The 18,232-nt window shown below is 35.0% G+C and overlaps 1 long non-coding RNA gene across 1 annotated transcript; it reads left to right on the forward strand.

Moving 5' to 3' along the window:
* The first annotated feature begins 7,440 nt into the window (after positions 1-7,440).
* Positions 7,441-13,026, forward strand: LOC136067740 (uncharacterized). Its single transcript, XR_010629148.1, has 2 exons — positions 7,441-7,645; positions 12,732-13,026. It is a non-coding gene; the product is annotated as an uncharacterized LOC136067740 (long non-coding RNA).
* The last annotated feature ends 5,206 nt before the right edge of the window (positions 13,027-18,232 follow it).

Here is an 18,232-nt window from a genome sequence, read left to right on the forward strand (position 1 = left end):
CAAACAAAGAGAACCCAAAGTGCCGAGGAGCATAGCCGAGAATAATCCTGTCCTTGGTTAACCAAGACCGTAGAAGGGAAGAGTGACATACCATCAAAGGCAGCCTCCCAGAGCACTCCAAAGAGAAGGACGAGTGCAATGGATCGGACTTGGGAGAATGGTGGAGGCGCAATTCAAGGAGAAACTGTCACCTCCGCATTAAATGCCCACAACTAACGTTCTGGGCGCATTGATGAGAAAATGACTCTGAACAGTTCTACCTCGGTTATCGCGACTCATAGAATGCCAGAGAGGGTGTCTGATGGGACAAGTACTCAAGTATAGGCTTGGATGATCAACAAGTGGAAGGTCAAGATCGTTTAAAGAGGACTATATAATTGGAGGAACTGACCAGGGAGGGGGGGATGGCAATGTCAAGAACTCTGGCAGCCATTGTCACCCTAGATGTACAAAACGAGAGCTCCTTGGGTTGGGCCGAAGACAAGCTTTCTTTGATGAACTTAGTTCATTCCCGTTTTATCAGCATAAAAATCCGTTTTAACTATTATCCATGCATTAAAGCTAAGCTTTTTGGCCCATTCTCTACATATTTATTGTACTGGGTTCACTGGGCTAAGATCCCACTCATTTTTAGGCTTGGTTCGAAAATTGTGACCCTACAATTGGCACCGTCTGTGGAAGAGCTTGCGTGATAGTAAGTGCGACGAGTAGTTAAGATAGGATCAAGCCCTCATCGGCCAGAGTCCCCGAGGAAAGCCATTATGGTGGCCAGTTTACTATGCAAGTAATACACTACATGAGGCATACAGTTGTTGTCCCAGCTCAGCTTTTGCTTAGATCTATATTTCGAAGTGCGGATTATACTGGAAGGATTCCTGAATAAGGGACAGTTTTAAGGGCTTCTAACATCAAGTACATGCCCTGTACCTCTATCCAGGGTCAGGCCCTGGCAAATCTGGTGGCCGAGTTCGCTGGACCTCCATCAAGGGAAAGGCAGTAACACAGAGCAATCCAAGGAGGCCTCGCAGCGGGGCTAGTTCTGGAAAGTATATGTCGATATCTTATAATCTACTGAAGTGGTTAAACGAAACCTTGGCTATGACGGGTCCTCGGACCTCCTACTTAAGTGTTAGACAGAACCAAGATCTTGCATGGTCCTCGAACTCAAACCTATGGGAAAACTAACAACTTTTGATAAATTATTTAAGTGTTAGACAGAACCAAAGTCTTGCATGGTCCTCGAACTCAAACCTATGTGGAAACTAACTACTTTTGACAAATTATCTAGGTGTTAGACAGAACCAAGGTCTTGCATGGTCCTCGGATTCAAACCTATGAACTAACTACTTTTGACAAATTATCTGGGTGTTAGATAGAACCAAGGTCTTGCATGGTCCTCGGACTCAAACTTATAGGGAAACTAACTACTTTTGACAAATTATCTAGGTGTTAGATAGAATCAAGGTCTTGCATGGTCCTCGGACTCAAACCTATGGAGAAACTAACAACTTTTGACAAATTATCTAAGTGTTAGATAGAACCAAAGTCTTGCATGATCCTCGGACTCAAACTTATGGGGAAACTAACAACTTTTGACAAATTATCTGGGTGTTAGACAGAACGAAGGTCTTGCATGGTCCTCGGACTCAAACCTATGGGGAAACTAACAACTTTTGACAAATTATCTAAGGGTTAGACAGAACCAAGGTATTGCATGGTCTTCGGACTCAAACCTATGGGAAAACTAACAACTTTTGACAAATTATCTAAGTGTTAGACAGAACCTAAGGCATGTCTGGATCCTCGGATCAGACGCTTGGGGAAACCGACGCCATGGCGACATTGTAAATGCCGAGTAGAGCCTTAATGCATGATGGTCCTCTCGGACGACTTACTTTAAATCCAATATCCTTTCATAGTTACACTGTTTGCTGTATAGAACACATGGTTATGTTCATGATTATTCCTACATAGCTAACTTATTTAAGGATAGCAGCCGAGTACTATAGTCGGCTTTATTAAAGTCAAGGCGACGATTTTCTTGTTACCACCAATGGCATTAGTTCCGAGTCCTATTGGAGGGAAAAATGACAATACACACAGTAAATAATCATTGTAGAGAAAGAAAAAATTCGTAAAGTGAAAAGTACAACCTTTTTTATTAAATAAAGGAAAAGTACACCATACATCGAATGGCTTAGGCAGGCTTGTTTTAAAGCTAACAATAAAAAGAGAGGCTAAGGCAGGCTTGTTTTAAGGCTACCAACAGCAATCGAGCTAGTGCGGGTGGTATCGGTGATGAGAAAGGGAAGAAGTAGAAGCGCCTGATGGCCCCATCCCAAGACGTTCCCTTGATTCTCTCCCAATTTCATGATAATTAAGCATTGGAGACGGCAATGCTCGGGCATCAGCCGTTCAGCAATCGTACAAACCTCCATTGGTAAGTGAACTGGACGCGAATCACTACCAACTTGAAGGGCAGGCAAAGACGCATACTGGAGAAAAATGTTATATTTCTTACGAACCTTTCTCCTAACTGCAAGATGTCTTACCATCAAGGTGAGACCCAGACTTTGTTGCACCGAAAGTCTGATACGATATACGCCCGCTTCGGTTCTTGGCTGAAGGAGGAGGGTCTCCTTTCTTGCTCGGTTGAAAGGTAAGAACATCTTTAGCCTCTGCTTCCTTTGCCTCAACTGCGTCGCCCAGGATCTGGGCGGCATTCTTGGTTCCTGTAAGGGGCTCGACTTCCTTGCCCTTGCTCTAACCCAGGGCCATCTCATTCCTTAGGCCTTGATCACGATCTTGGCAAGGTCCTTGGAAATGCCCAGAGGGTTGAGAACTTAAAGTTCTTGACAAACTCAAAGATGTGTAAATATGAAAGAATGATTCCCCCGGAGCGCCTTATATAGAAGGAGAAATCTAGCGGAAATTAATGCGCACGAAATCTTAAGAAAGAGCTACAAGCGAAATAACTCCTGCCCAATTTCCGAAGAAACCTCCACCGTTAGATTACCATCACACTGTTGAACGTGGGGCACAGAGCCGCCAGAATTTAATGAGGGCGTGCTTCGTATACCGAGGCACTCCGTAGACCGAAGCGCTCCATATTCTGAAGCGTTAGGAATGTGCCTTGGGCAGCTGAAGAGACTTAAGTGCTGACGAAAGACAAGGCTCGACAAGCCATGACAAGGACCTGAGGGCATCAAAATCCTCCTCTCCATCCGAGGGTCCGGACAGCAGGATTTAGAGGGGCTATTGTGGGGCCAGAGAATTCGGTGACCCCGACCCATTTCATAATGAGCCCAAGGCCCACGTTGAGGAAGAAAGAATGTCCGAGGACGAACAAAGAGAACCCAAAGTGCCAAGGAGCATAGCCGAGGATAATCTTGTCCTTGGTCAACTAAGACCGTAGAAGGTAACAGCGGCACACCATCAAAGGTAGCCTCCTAGAGCACTCCAAAGAGAAGGACGAGTGCAATGGACCAGACTTGGGAGTATGGTGGAGGTGCAATTCAAGGAGAAACTATCATCTCCGCATTAAATGCCCACAACTAACGTTCTGGGCGTATTGATGAGAAAATAACTCTGAACAGTGCTACCTCGGTTATCGCGACTCACAGAACCAGAGAGGGTGTTTGATGGGACAAGCACTCAAGTATAGGCTTGGATGATCAACAAGTGGAAGGTCAAGATCGTTTAAAGAGGACTATATAATTGGAGGAACCGACCAGGGAGGGGGGGGGGATGGCAATGTCAAGAACTCTGGCAGCCATTGTCACCCTAGATGTACAAAATGAGAACTCCTTGGGTTGGGCCGAGGACAAGCTTTCTTTGATGAACTTAGTTCATTCCCGTTTCATCAGCATAAAAATCCGTTTTAACTGTTATCCATGCACTAAAGCCAAGCTCTTTGGCCCACTCTCTACATATTTATTGTACTGGGTTCACTAGGCTAAGATCCCACTCATTTTTGGGTTTGGTCCAAAAATCGTGACCCTACAACTATGATTCACGTACTTTGGTGGAGTATTGGGAAAACAGAGGGAGAAAAATAATAAATTAAAAAAAATCTATAAAAAATTGGTATTTTTTTTCTAAATTTTTTTTTATTTATAATTTTAAATTTTAAATAAAATACTAATGGTTACACGATCCTAATCTAAGTAAATTAGTTATATTATCCACGTTTTTAATGATTACATGGATAAGATGAAGAATTTAGATTGTAATCAAATTAAGATTTTTATCAACTTAGAAGTAATAAGAGAAGAATATTATCCATTTTTTTTACGTGTCTTATCATTTTAAATCTTACCCAAAAAAAAAAAAATCTGCAATATTGATTAGACTTTTATTAGTAATGTAGGGTCACGATTTTCGGATCATGCCCAAAAATGAGTGGGATCTTAGCCCAGTGAACCCAGTACAATAAATATGTAGAGAGTGGGCTAAAGAGCTTGACTTTAGTGCATGGATAACAGTAAAAACGGATTTTTATGCTGATAAAACGAGAATGAACTAAGTTCATCAAAGAAAGCTTGTCCTCGGCCCAACCCGAGGAGCTCTTGTTTTGTACATCTAGGGTGACAATGGCTGCCAGAGTTCTTGACATTGCCATCCCCACCCCCTTTCCCTGGTCGGTTCCTCCAATTATGTAGCCCTCTTTAAACGATCTTAACCTTCCACTTGTTGATCATTCAAGCCTATACTTGAGTGCTTGTCCCATCAGACATCCTCTCTGGCGTTCTGTGAGTCGTGGTAATCGATGTAGCACTGTTCAGAGTCATTTCCTCATCAATGTGCTCAGAACGTTAGTTGTGGGCATTTAATGCGGAGGTGACAGTTTCTCCTTGAATTGCGCCTCCACCATGCTCCCAAGTTCGGTCCATTGCACTCGTCCTTCTCTTTGGAGTTCTCTGGGAGGCTGCCTTTGATAGTGTGCAGCTCTTCTTTTCTACGGTCTTGGTTGACCGAGGACAGGATTATCCTCGGCTATGCTCCTTGGCACTTTGGGTTCTCTTTGTTCGTCTTCGGACATTCCTTCCTTCTTGGTGTGGACCTTGGGCTCATTATGAAATGGGCCGGGGTCACCGAATTCTTTGGCCCCACAAGTAATATATAACTTTTTTTTAATTTTTTATATATAAAGTTTTTCTTTTTACATGTAGTGTAGTAATTAAAAAAAAAAAATTGCTGCTTTCTCTAATAATACACTACACATAAAAAATAAGGATTACATGGATAAGATGAAGAATTTAGATTGTAATCAAATTAAGATTTTTATCAATTTAGAAATTATAAGAGAAGAAAAATTATATATATTTTTAAAATCTAAAAAAATTTCTACAATATGGTGAAGCCACTTAGCGCAACCATGGCGTCTAAACCCAACTTTTATTATATATAATATAATATAATATAATATGATACGATTTATTTAATCTTTCAGTTTTTTTTTTTTTTTTTGTTGTTGTTGTTTTGGGGGGGGGGGGGGGGTGGTGGGTGTGGTGGGGGCGCTATATCCGTAGGAGCTTGATTGGTACAAGCATGCATAGGGCTTTAGCATGAGCCGAAAGCCATTTTAATGGAGTGAATGTCTCTTTGATGGTTTTGATGTTCAGGTACGCAGAGCCGCATTTCTAATTTACTGATTAAGGAAATTTCTATTTAGCAAGATATATGAGCAAAACGTGAAGCCATATCTGTTTGCACTATCCATAAATATTTTTAGAGGTGTCCTCTTTCCACAGTTCCACTTGATCCGTTAGTTGTTCCTTGGTACTTAATTTGTTTTTATGCAACTAGATACATATATTGCATATTGTAAATTTTTGCATGGGAGAGAGTATAGGACATGATTGACTACAAACAAGTTAGTCTCTGATGCTTATGAGAAATGTCCTTTGCCCAAAAGGGTCTGGATCCAATCATTCTGGTGGTTTTGACAAGGGTTTCCTTGTTGTTTACAAATGGGTTGGATTAAAGGCCTCTTGTATTTTGGCTTATTGAGTGCTTGGATAATAAGGAGAGAAGTTCGTATGGCGACCTTATACTAGACTTAATTCTCTAACACTTGAGTACCTAAACAATTCTTTACACTCGCACTCAACATGGCAATTATCGTAGTTTATTTACTTAAAAGAGGGGCAGTTAATTCAAAAATGTTTATCTTTCTCTCTCTCCAACACTTGGCACGTGTGATCAAATATCAAATAAAACTGTAAAAATAGCTTTTATTATACATTAATCACAATATATTATATTGACAATTGTAAAAAAAAATGTGCCCTACAAATATTGTTTTTTAGGGCTGAATAAGGAAACCCCGAATGGCCATATTTGGTCAATTTAGAACACCCCCACCCACGCCCCATCCAAAAAAAGAAAAAGAAAAGCCAACCCACCAAACTTGATATCTACATTTGACTTAACCCTAAAATGATTAGTCAAACTATAATTAATGGAGGCTCATTGTAATTGCCTGGGCCAGCCGAAGGCCCTAAAAAAAAAGGTGTGAGGATAAAATATTAGTACTGATACTCTTAGTTTGAATGGTTCAAAAGGTGGCAATAAAAACACATTTCACAATTTAAAATTCTAAAACTCTCCCTCTCTGCTACGGTTGTACCCAAATTCTTCTTTGAATCAAGAAACCCTTAGATCTTAGTTTATAATAATAATATATAACAAAAGGACCAGGTTTGATCTTGAAATAAATTCCAAATTCAAATTATGTCAAAACCAATTAATAAATATCCGAAGTGGCTTCCGCACCTAAACACATCCCTTTTCTTGGGGCTTAGCTAGGAGATTTTTTTTTTTTTTTTTTCAAAATGATCATATTAACATGTTCCTTTAAAAAAATTGTTAATAAATTATTTTAGAAAAGTTTTTATCTATTTTTATGGAAAATTGAAAAAACTGATAAAATATTACTTGTTTTTTTTTTTTTTTTCTATAAAAATTTTCCTAGAATAATTTACTAACAGTAAAAATAATACCAATAGTAGTAGAGTACATTAGACCTCGTCTTTTGATTGTGTAGGTGAAAAACTTAACTTGAGTTACGAGCCCACTAATTATGGTTTGTTGAGCTTGCAAAGCATGTTTGTTTACATTGTTTAATGTTATCAATTATCTTCAAATCTTTGATTCTAAAAATATAAATAAAAAAAGCTTATAATCTTTAATAATTAAAAAAATGCTATCAATTATCACGCGGCTTTAGATAACGCGTAATCAAAATCAGCCGAACCGTGTTTTTTTTTTTTTGGCTCCTAGGATTATGCTAACAATTGTTGTTGTCACAATGTCACCGTAATTTGTGCCGCAATTCGTCGGCCATTGTTGGTTTGTATGATTTGGGCAAAATAGTGTGAATTGTTTGACTTTTATTTGTAATTTATAAATTTGTCTTTTAACATAAGCCATTTTGGGTATATGCCTTGTGTGAGAAACTGAGAATTCCTACCACAGAGAGAGAGAGAGAGAGAGAGAGAGAGAGAGAGAGAGATATGGATATCTTATTTAATCTACTCGGAGTTGCATGTGAGCCTTGTGTACAATGATGGTGAAAGCTTGAAAATAAATACTAAGCAATAGCATTGCTACTAAGATTGATGTTGAAAATGACTCGTATAAGGTAGGAGAATTTCAGCATTCTCAAATTAATGTTTGTACAATAGCATTATATTCATTTTTTTGTTTTGATATTTAATTTATCCGATATGCGTTACTTTTGAGGAATAAAAATTCTCTGTACCACATTTTATGTTGCACTAATCACAATTTGTCATGTGTTCATTTTTTTTCCATTTTAAACTTTAATTATTTTATAAGAAATGTTAAACAAATATATGACAAGTTGTGATTGGTGGAATATAAAGTGGAACACAAAAAATAGTACAGAGGATTTGTATTTATTTTTGAGTGGTTGGGAATCTTGGGATTTAGAAACTTATAGGTGAATCTTTTTTTTTTTTTGATAAACACTTATTGGTGAATCTAGGGTAAAACTTAAATACAGTTCTTTAGGTACAATGTATTAGGCTTTTTAATTTATTTCAAGCATATGGTAGATTGACCAATGGAATATAAATAATGTTATCTTTTTTAAAAATAATTAAATTCAATACAACCATGCATTTGAAGATAATTGAAAAACCTAATATATTGCATCTAAAGAATTGTATTTAAATTTTAGGCTTAAATGCAAAACCCACTATCTAAGTTTCCTTAGAATTTATTTCAGTTTTCTAACTTTGTTTATGTTCATTTTAGTTCTCTAAGTTTTAAATTCCGTAAATTTCTGTTAAAATTAAGGCTTCTCCATCAATTCTTTTTAATAATTTTAGAAAATTCTTTTCAATAATTAATTGGATTTTTTTAGTTTAAAAAATTTGAAGAAAAAAATTAAAAATTTGGACAAGTAACAATAACATTTAATAGAAGTTGATGGAGAGATCATAATTTTTTTTTTTTGGGGGAAAAATGAGGGTGTCCAGACCTCTTCGAATATTTGATTATCCCCTCGAGTATATGTAGTTCCCCCATCTCACATGCACCAAGTTATTATAGGTAGGGATGACAACTTAAACTCGTGCCCGTGTCACCCGACCTTAATGGACGGGTTTTACCCGCTCCGCATAACCAATGGGGTGGGGATGCGGTTAACATTTTCCCCTGCACCCGCCCCTTTTATATTTATATAATTAAAAAATATTTTAATAATTTTATAAGACATACATATGTGTTTTTAGCCTTCTAACTTTACATTTATGATATTTTTTAATATTGTATTATTGAATTTATACTTTTATGTTTTAATATTTACGTTGCTTATATTTTTTAATTGTTGTAATGCTATGTTTGAATTGTTTTTGTACTTCTTATTACTTGAATTGTTGTATTGTTATGCTTTGAGAATGTTTTGTAATGTTAGAACTTGTTTTTTTATTTTTATTTTTTTTTATTATAAATATTTTATGAGTTTTAATGTAATGCATTCAAAATAAACTTTTAATAAATTATATATAAAAAATTTGGGTGTGGCAGGATGGGTACCGGTGGGCGCTTGTGGGACTCGCTAGAATGGGGTGGGGAAAAAAAACTCACCCCGAAGAGGAAGTGAGGCAGGGGAGGGAATAGGAAACCCACCATGTTGCCATTCCTAATTTAGAGAGGAATCCCATGGGGGTGGCCTCAAGATACTAACAAGAGGTTTTGAACATAAGATCTTATTGGGTATCATGAGGACTTAGGAACCACTAAGCAACCCCTTGGGGTTATGGAAAGATCATAATTGAATAAATTTGAAACTTAAAGGACTGAAATAAACNCCCCCCCCTCCCCATATTATTCTCAACCATTCTTCTAGAGTTCTAGTCCAATACAACTTCAAATTAAGCAAAAAACTTGGCCCAGATCCAGCCCCACCAGCCAGCCCTAATTCCCTAAGCAAACAAAATTATTATTTTCTAAACCATAGACACTTCCAACCCAGCCCAAATCCCAAAATCTAAAATACCTAATTAAACACAAACAAAAGGCATTCAATTCTCACTGTTTGAAAAAAAAGAAAAAGAGAGAACAATCCTCATCGTCTCAACAATATAAAAGAAAGAACAATCTTTAGACTTCAATCCTCACGCCTTTGCATTAGTTTTTTACCTTCTTAGTTCATGCCTCCAAATCCAATACTATCACACTCACGCCTCTGCCTGACTGACTTAGAAACAATCTCCCTGCTGGCTTACCGTGACGCTGCCTACCTCCACCAGCTTGCTAAACTAGCCTTCATTGCCTCAACCTCAACTCAAGCCCTCACCTCAATTCCTCAAGGTATCTCATTCATTCATTCTCATCTCAGTTCTTTACTTAACTTCTCCCTCTATTTCTCTACAACTGAACTAAATACTGATAATAGAATAGAAATATCAAATATGTGTATGTGATTTCCCTTTGCCAGCAAAGCAATTTATACTTATTTGACTTTGTCTTTTGTCTTTTTGTGTTTGTTGTTATTGTATTCTTTATTATTTGATCCATTGACTCTGAGACTTAGACCAACCTTTTGGCTTTTGTGTTGTTTGTCCTTTGAGTGGGGGCTGGGTGGGGCTTGCATTGTGTAGTTAGGTAGTAAAGTAAGTAAATTATAAATGAAAAAAAATTAATCTATGGAAGGAAATTGGGGCGAGGGCCGTGAGTCTGTCACAGAGTCTGTGTATTTGGTTTTTAGTCATTACATTATACATGGTAGTGGGGTGTTGTAAATTTATTTGGTTTATGTTGTTTGTTTATACTTTTGATTGATTTGTTCATTTAGTTTTTTTATCCTAAAAGGTCATTACTTAACTACAGGTGTATTTATATTATAATTCATGTAAGAATAAATTTTATATGATAATTTATTATCTCTCTCTCCCAAATTAGTTTATCATTTGTTGAATTGATAATTTTTTATTTACTTATTTATTTTTGGGATTGAAATTAGGTGTCAAATAATGAGCAAATGACAAAAAATTGATGCATTCTTTAATAAAAAATATATTAGTCATTGAGAACTTAGGACTACTGTAGAAACAAATGTTAATCCTTCAATGCCTAATGAGCGTCCTTCCAAATGTTCAAGAATTGAATCTAAAGGGATAAATTGTGATCCAGGATCACATAAACAAATATATGAATTCCCTATCAACGAACAAGATGAAATTCGATGTGCTTATCTCATAATCGGTCCATATCAACCTAGAGACATAAAGTACCCATACAAAGGACTGAAAAATTATTGCTGTATTTTTCAATCTTTGTGGTTTGAATCACATTCAAATTGGTTGGAATACTCACCTTCAACAGACTCAATCTATTGTCTACCTTGCTACCTTTTTCGTAAGAAACCAACAGGTCGTCTTGGATTAAATGCCTTCACTAAAAAAGATTTTAATAATTGGAAAAAGGTGAATGATGGAATGAATTGTTCTTTAATTGGTCATGAGGGGAAAGATCCTAATACACCACATAAAATTGCTGAGAAATGTTGTGAGGATCTAATAAATTATTCAAGACATATTGACAAACTAGTTGAGAAACAAACATCAAAAGAAATGGAGAATAATCGATTGTGGCTCAAGATCTCAATAGAGTGTGCTTGATGGCTAGCATTCCAAGCTTGTGCTTTTAGAGGCCATGATAAAAGCCTTGATTCAAAAAATTGAGGTAGCTTTATTGAATTGATAAAACACACATCAACATTCAATGAAAATGTAGCTAGAGTTGTCTTGGAAAATGCTCCATGGAATGCCAAATATACGTCACCCACAATTCAAAAGGAGATTTTGCATATTCTAGCTAGTAAAGTGCGAAATGCTATTCGTGAAGAAATTAGAGATGCAAAATTTTGCATTCTAGTTGATGAAGCTCGAGATGAGTCAAAGATAGAGCAAATGGCCATCATTTTGAGGTTTTTTGATAAAGAAAGTTTCATTAAAGAGTGTTTCTTTCATGTTGTGCATGTTAGAGACACTACTGCATTGACTTTAAAGAATGAGATATGTGCTGTCCTTTCTCATTACAACCTCCACATTGAAAATATTCGAGGTCAAGGATATGATGGGGCTAGTAACATGCGTGGTGAATGGAATGGATTACAAACTCTTTTTCTTAAAGATTGCCCATATGCTTATTATTTACATTGCATAGCTCATAGGTTGCAAATAGCTCTAGTTATAGAATCTAGAGAAGCAAAAGATGTTCATCAGTTCTTTGATCATTTGGTTAATATTATCAATATTGTTGTGGTTCTAATAAGCGTAATGATGAATTGCAACATGCTCAAGTAGAACAAGTTAAGAATATGATTATTTCTAATGAAATTGAGACTGGAAAATGTGCAAACTAGATTGGTAATTTGGAACAAGCCGGAGATACTAGGTGGGGATCTCATTTTCAATCTATTTGTAGTTTGATTAAAATGTTTGATGTTACTTACAAAGTTATCAACACTATCTTTAAGGAAGGGGCTAACTATAAACAACACGGTGATGCTGAGAGAGCTTATCAGGTGTTAACATCATTTGAATTTATTTTAATCTTGCATTTGATGAAAGAGATAATGGGAATTACTAATATTATTTGTCAAGCTTTGCAACAACATTCTCAAGACCTTTTAAATGCCATGCATTTAGTTTCAACTACAAAATCACTTATTCAAAAGCTGAGAGATGATGGATGGGAGCCTTTACTTGTTAGTGCTATATCATTTTGTGAGCAACATGAAATTGATATTCCTGATATGAATGCTCGTTACTCTAAAGCTCGAGGTAGATATCGTCGTCAAGATGAAGATTATACAATAGAACATCATTTTAGAATTGACATATTTACAGTTGCAATAGACTTTCAATTGCAAAAATTGAAAAGTAGATTTTGTGAGCAAATAACGGAACTTGTCATTCTTAGTTCAACTTTAAATCCCAAGGATGCTTTTAGATTATTCAAAATTGTTAATATATGCAATTTGGTTAAGAAATATTATCCTCAAGATTTCACTGAACAAGAATGAGAACTTTTGGAGTCTCAATTGCAACATTATGGGCTTGATGTGATAAAATATCCATATTTTCAGAATATGAGTACAATTTCCGAGTTATGTAAGGGATTAAAAATTTTAGGAAAGCCTAAAATCTATTTTTTAATTGATATACTTATTCATCTTGTGTTGACTCTTCCAGTTTTTACAGGAACTACAGAATGAGCTTTCTTAGTTATGAAGCTGTTAAAAACAAGATTTTGCAATAGAATGGAGGTGAGCTTTTGGCAGATAATATGATAGTTTATATAAAGAAGGAAATTGCAGAGAATTTCATTGTAGAGACAATAATGGATGAATTTTATTTCATGAAAAATCGTCGTTAGGCATGATTTGATGTGAATGTTCTTTTTTGTATGTCTACATTGAACTAGATAATTTTTCATGTTTATTAATGTTCAAGTATATGATGATATATGAAAGTTGATAATTTTGTATCCAATAAATTAATGAATTATATTTAGTATATCTTTATTACAACCCAGCCTCCCTAAGTAATTATTCTTGGCTATATCCCTGAGCATATGAAAGCCACCTACCTTAACAGTACGAAATTTTTGTGAGGCTACTTTTCTCATGACAAATTATATTCTTGTTAACACATAATAATACTCTTTTTTTATATATTATATTAGATAATAATAATTTTTGCCACATTGACTTGCACATCGCTCACCATAATTTCTAATATGATGGATCCTCCTCACATTGTTGGCAAGAACTTGAGACTAATCCTATATATTTCTTAATTTATTTGTTTAGTTCTATTGTTCTTTTTGATAGGACAACCTTAAGTTATATCTAGCTGTTCAATCTATAAAGCCAACCATTAAAAACACAGCTAATTGTTTTATGAGGGACGTTCCTGTAGTAACTTGTATAAATATTTCATGTCCTAAATTTAGGTACACCCACATAAATCCCACTACCTGCCCCCCTTCCATGCAGTATTATTACAAAAATCCCAACCAATATTCTTGGGTGACTTCCAAATAAATTAAGAAATATTTTTTTAGGTAAAATTATTAGATATTCTCGAAGTACCATAAATGCGTACTCCCTTCTCTCACATGAATGGTGTATCTCATCATGAATTTAATTAGTGGAACCTACTATTCATGTGAAAGGAGGGAGTACCATTAAAAACATAGCTAATTGTTTTATGAGGGACGTGCCTGTAGTAACTCGTATAAATATTTCATGTCCTTTAGGTACACCCACATAAATCCCACTACCTGCCCACCTTCCATGCAGTATTATTACAAAAAATCCCAACCAATATTCTTGGGTGACTTCCAAATAAATTAAGAAATATTTCTTTAGGCCATTTAAGACAAGGAAAGAAATGTAGCAAATTGTTGGCCTGGACGGTATTAATCCAGCATGTCCTTGTCACAAATCAAATATTTTGCAGAGTTAATTTTTTGTTTTGTTTTATTTTTGTTTTTGTAATACCCAAAAAAATGTCATTCAATAAGGGATGTTAAGAATATTACAACTTTTAGTGATGGTTATTTCACAAGTACAAAGTTCTTGTGGGTGAGAGGGGGGTTGTAAGGGTTGGGGTTCAAGTCTTTGGGAAAGAGTTTCACATACGTATACAAGCCACAATATGTTCTTAACCTCCCAAAATTTTGAAAAGGAAAAAATTTGGGATCGTGGCACTTGCTAGAATGGGGTGGGGAAAAAAAACTCGCCTTGAAGAGGAAGTGGGGTGGGGGAGGGAATAGGAAACCCACCCTATTGCTATTCCTAATTATAGAGAGGAATCCCATCGGGGTGGCCTCAAGATACTAACAAGAGGTTTCAAATATAAGATCTTATGGATATCATGAGGACTTAGGAATCACTAAGCAACCTCTTGGGGTTATGGAAAGATCATAATTGAATAAATTTGAAACTTAGAGGACTGCAATAAACGAAAACAAAGTTAGATGACTGAAAATGAATTTAAATGAAACATAGAGAGTGAATATTACATTTTAGCCTAAATTTTATATATTAAAAAAAATGAAGATGTGATTGGGTACACCTAGTATGTCCTAGGTGTCCATGAGCTAGTTTCAAATCAATTGATATTAGTATTTATCAAGTTCTTAACTCCACACCACCCAACCCAAGTACACCCTCTCTCAAGCATATGTAGGGGCGGAGCCACCTGGCTCATGGGCCCTCGAAATTTTTCAAATTTGCACTAGAGTATGTAAAAAAATTACATGGGCCCACCCAAAAGTTAAGATCCTGGCCCAAAGTTACATTTATGATATTTTTTAATATTGTATTATTGAATTTATACTTTTATGTTTTAATATTTAGGTTGCTTATATTTTTTAATTGTTGTAATGCTATGTTTGAATTGTCTTTGTACTTCTTATTACTTGAATTGTTGTATTGTTATACTTTGAGAATGTTTTTTAATGTTAGAACTTTTTATTATTATTAATATTTTATGAGTTTTAATGTAATGCATTCAAAATAAACTTTTAATAAATTATATATAAAAAATTTTGGTGTGGCAGGATGGGTATCGGTGGGCGCTTTTGGGACTTGCTAGAATGGGGTGGGGAAAAAAAATTGCCTTGAAGAGGAAGTGGGGCGGGGGAGGGGAATAGGAAACCCACTCTGTTGCCATTCCTAATTATAGAGAGGATTCCCATGGGGGTGGCCTCATGATGCTAACAAGAGGTTTCAAACATAAGATCTTATGGATATCATGAGGACTTAGGAACCACTAAGCAACCCCTTGGGGTTATGGAAAGATCATAATTGAATAAATTTGAAACTTAGAGGACTGAAATAAACAAAAAAAAAAAAAAGTTAGATGACTGAAAATGAATTTTAGTGAAACATAGAGAGTGAATATTGCATTTTAGCCTAAATTTTATATATTAAAAAAAATGAAGATATGATTGGGTACACCTAGTATGTCCTAGGTGTCCATGAGCTAGTTTCAAATCAATTGATATTAGTATTTATCAAGTTCTTAACTCCACACCACCCAACCCAAGTACACCCTCTCTCAAGCATATGGAAGCCACCAGTGGCAGCCCCATGAATTTTTTCCAGGGTGTTTCTCAAGAAGCATAAATTACACAATCTAATAAAAAGAAAAATTTATATATTGACAACAACAAGAACAAGAACAACAACAATAAAAAAACATGCAAATACATAAAGTTTTACAACATAAACCTTGTGGAGTTTAGTTATGGTTGTTGTTAGTGTTGTTGAACAGGGATGGGTGGCAATGGCTGGGGAGGGTAAGTGAGTTTCTTGTTTCCTTTTAACCTTTAGGTTTGATTTAGTTTTAGTTTAAATTGTTTAATGACTTGTGAATCTGCGAGGCACAGAGGCAGTGAGGATTTAAAAAAAAAAATATTTGTTGAATTAAAAACGTAATCTTGTTGGTGTTGGAGTAGTGATAGTCTTAAACTCTTAGTCTGAGATGAGATTGATCTTGTACTGGGCTTTTCTATTGGCATTTGGTTTGGGCCTTATTAGTGGTTTTACTATAATTTTTTTTTTTTTTTCCAGATTTTCATTCTATTTTTTTTTTTTGGTGGGTATTTTTTCATGGTTTTATAAACCAGAATGGTGAAAGAACCAGAAAAGGGACTGGTTACTGGTTTTTTGGTTGGACCGAGATTCGACCGATGGTCGAACCAGTGATGTTATAAATAATATAATTAATAAAATTTTAAATTATATAAATAAAAATATAATAATTTTATTACTAATAATATGATAGAAAAATGTAAAAACATAATATTTAGTGACACTTTTCGTGTAAATTTAATCAAATTTCCTTAGAATGGACAATCACATGTTTAATTATATTCATAAAAATAAAAGTTTATTATATATATATATATAATGAATTAATTGATGTTATATAAAAATTAAGTAACTTTTTAAGTTTATTCACTTAATTAACTAAAACTACTATTTTTTTCTAATCAAAATTATCGGAAAAAGAAAAAAGAAAAGTAGTTGTACAATTAAAAAAAATTAAATTTACGTGACTTTGACCAATTAGTTGTATAATATATATTATAATGTTTTTGAGAAAAAGTAGTCGTATAATGATAGTGTATTAGGTAGAGAAAAAAACTAAAAGTAAAGCTATAGTATAGACTTAAAAGAATATAAAAGTATGTGGTTCTTTTTACTTGAAAGACCTTAATATATTATTAAGTTACTCAAATTATGGACCAAAATTTAATTTTATTGGCATAAAAAAAATTCAAGGTGTTTCCAATTTTTTTTTTTTTTTTAAAGGTAGATGAATATAAAATTTTAAATTTTTATGTATAATTTTTTTTTTCAGGACCACCCTGGCCGGCCATAAGGTGGCGCCATCCCTGGAAGCCACCTACCTCAACAAAACGAAAATTTCTGTGAGGCTACTTTGCCGTTGACAAATTATATTCTTGTTAATACATGATAATACCTTTTTTTTTTTTTTTTTTTTAATTAGATAATAATAATTTTTGTCACATTGACTACTTTGCCGTTGACAAATTATATTCTTGTTAATACATGATAATACCTTTTTTTTTTTTTTTTTTTTAATTAGATAATAATAATTTTTGTCACATTGACTTGCACATCGCTCACCATAATTTCTAATATGATAGATCCTCACATTGTTGGCAAGAACTTGAGACTAATCCCATATATTTCTTAATTTATTTGTTTAGTTCTATTGTTCTTTCTGATAGGACAACCTTAGGTTATATCTAGCTGTTCAATCCATAAAGCCAACCATTATAAACACAGCTAATTGTTTTATGAGGGACGTGCCTGTAGTAACTCGTATAAATATTTCATGTCCTTGAAGTACACCCACATAAATCCCACTACCTGCCCACCTTCCATGCAGTATTATTACAAAAAATCCCAACCAATATTCTTGGGTGACTTCCAAATAAATTAAGAAATATTTCTTTAGGCCATTTAAGACAAGGAAAGAAATGTAGCAAATTGTTGGCCTGGATGGTATTAATCCAGCATGTCCTTGTCACAAATCAAATATTTTGCAGAGTTAATTTTTTTGTTTTGTTTTTGTTTTTGTAATACCCGAAAAAATGTCATTTAATAAGGAATGGTAAGAATATTATAATTTTTAGTGATAGTATTTCACAAGTACAAAGTTTTTGTGGGTGAGAGAGGGGTTGTAAGAGTTGGGGTTCAAGTCTTTAGGAGGGAGTTTCACATATGTATACAAGCCACAATATGTTCTTGACCTCCCAAAATTTTGAAAAGGAAAAAAAAAAAAAAAATCTTTTTTATATATATGTTTTAAAAATTTTTAAGACTGAACCCCAAAAATTTGAGCTGATTCAATAACCTCAGGAAAATTTTAACTGGTGCTAAAGAGGCAATTTTCTGGACAGCAACCCAGCAAGGCTAAGAGCCCACAAATTCAGTCCAAAGCACCATTTTTGCAGTCCACAACCCATGGGAATAAACCCCTGCAGTTGGGCCCAAAAAAAAGTCCCCAAAGGCCTTTTTTAATTAAAAGTATTGAATTTCCAACCCAAGACCCATTCAAATTGGGCCATTACTTAAAGCCTTATATTCGATCCAACGTGGGTGTTCAAAGTACAAACATGAGCCATGAAACAAAACACACAACCTGTG

The sequence above is a fragment of the Quercus suber genome, unplaced genomic scaffold (assembly GCF_002906115.3).
Source record: "Quercus suber isolate HL8 unplaced genomic scaffold, Cork oak 2.0 scaffold_6, whole genome shotgun sequence".
NCBI classification, from domain to species: Eukaryota; Viridiplantae; Streptophyta; class Magnoliopsida; order Fagales; family Fagaceae; genus Quercus; species Quercus suber.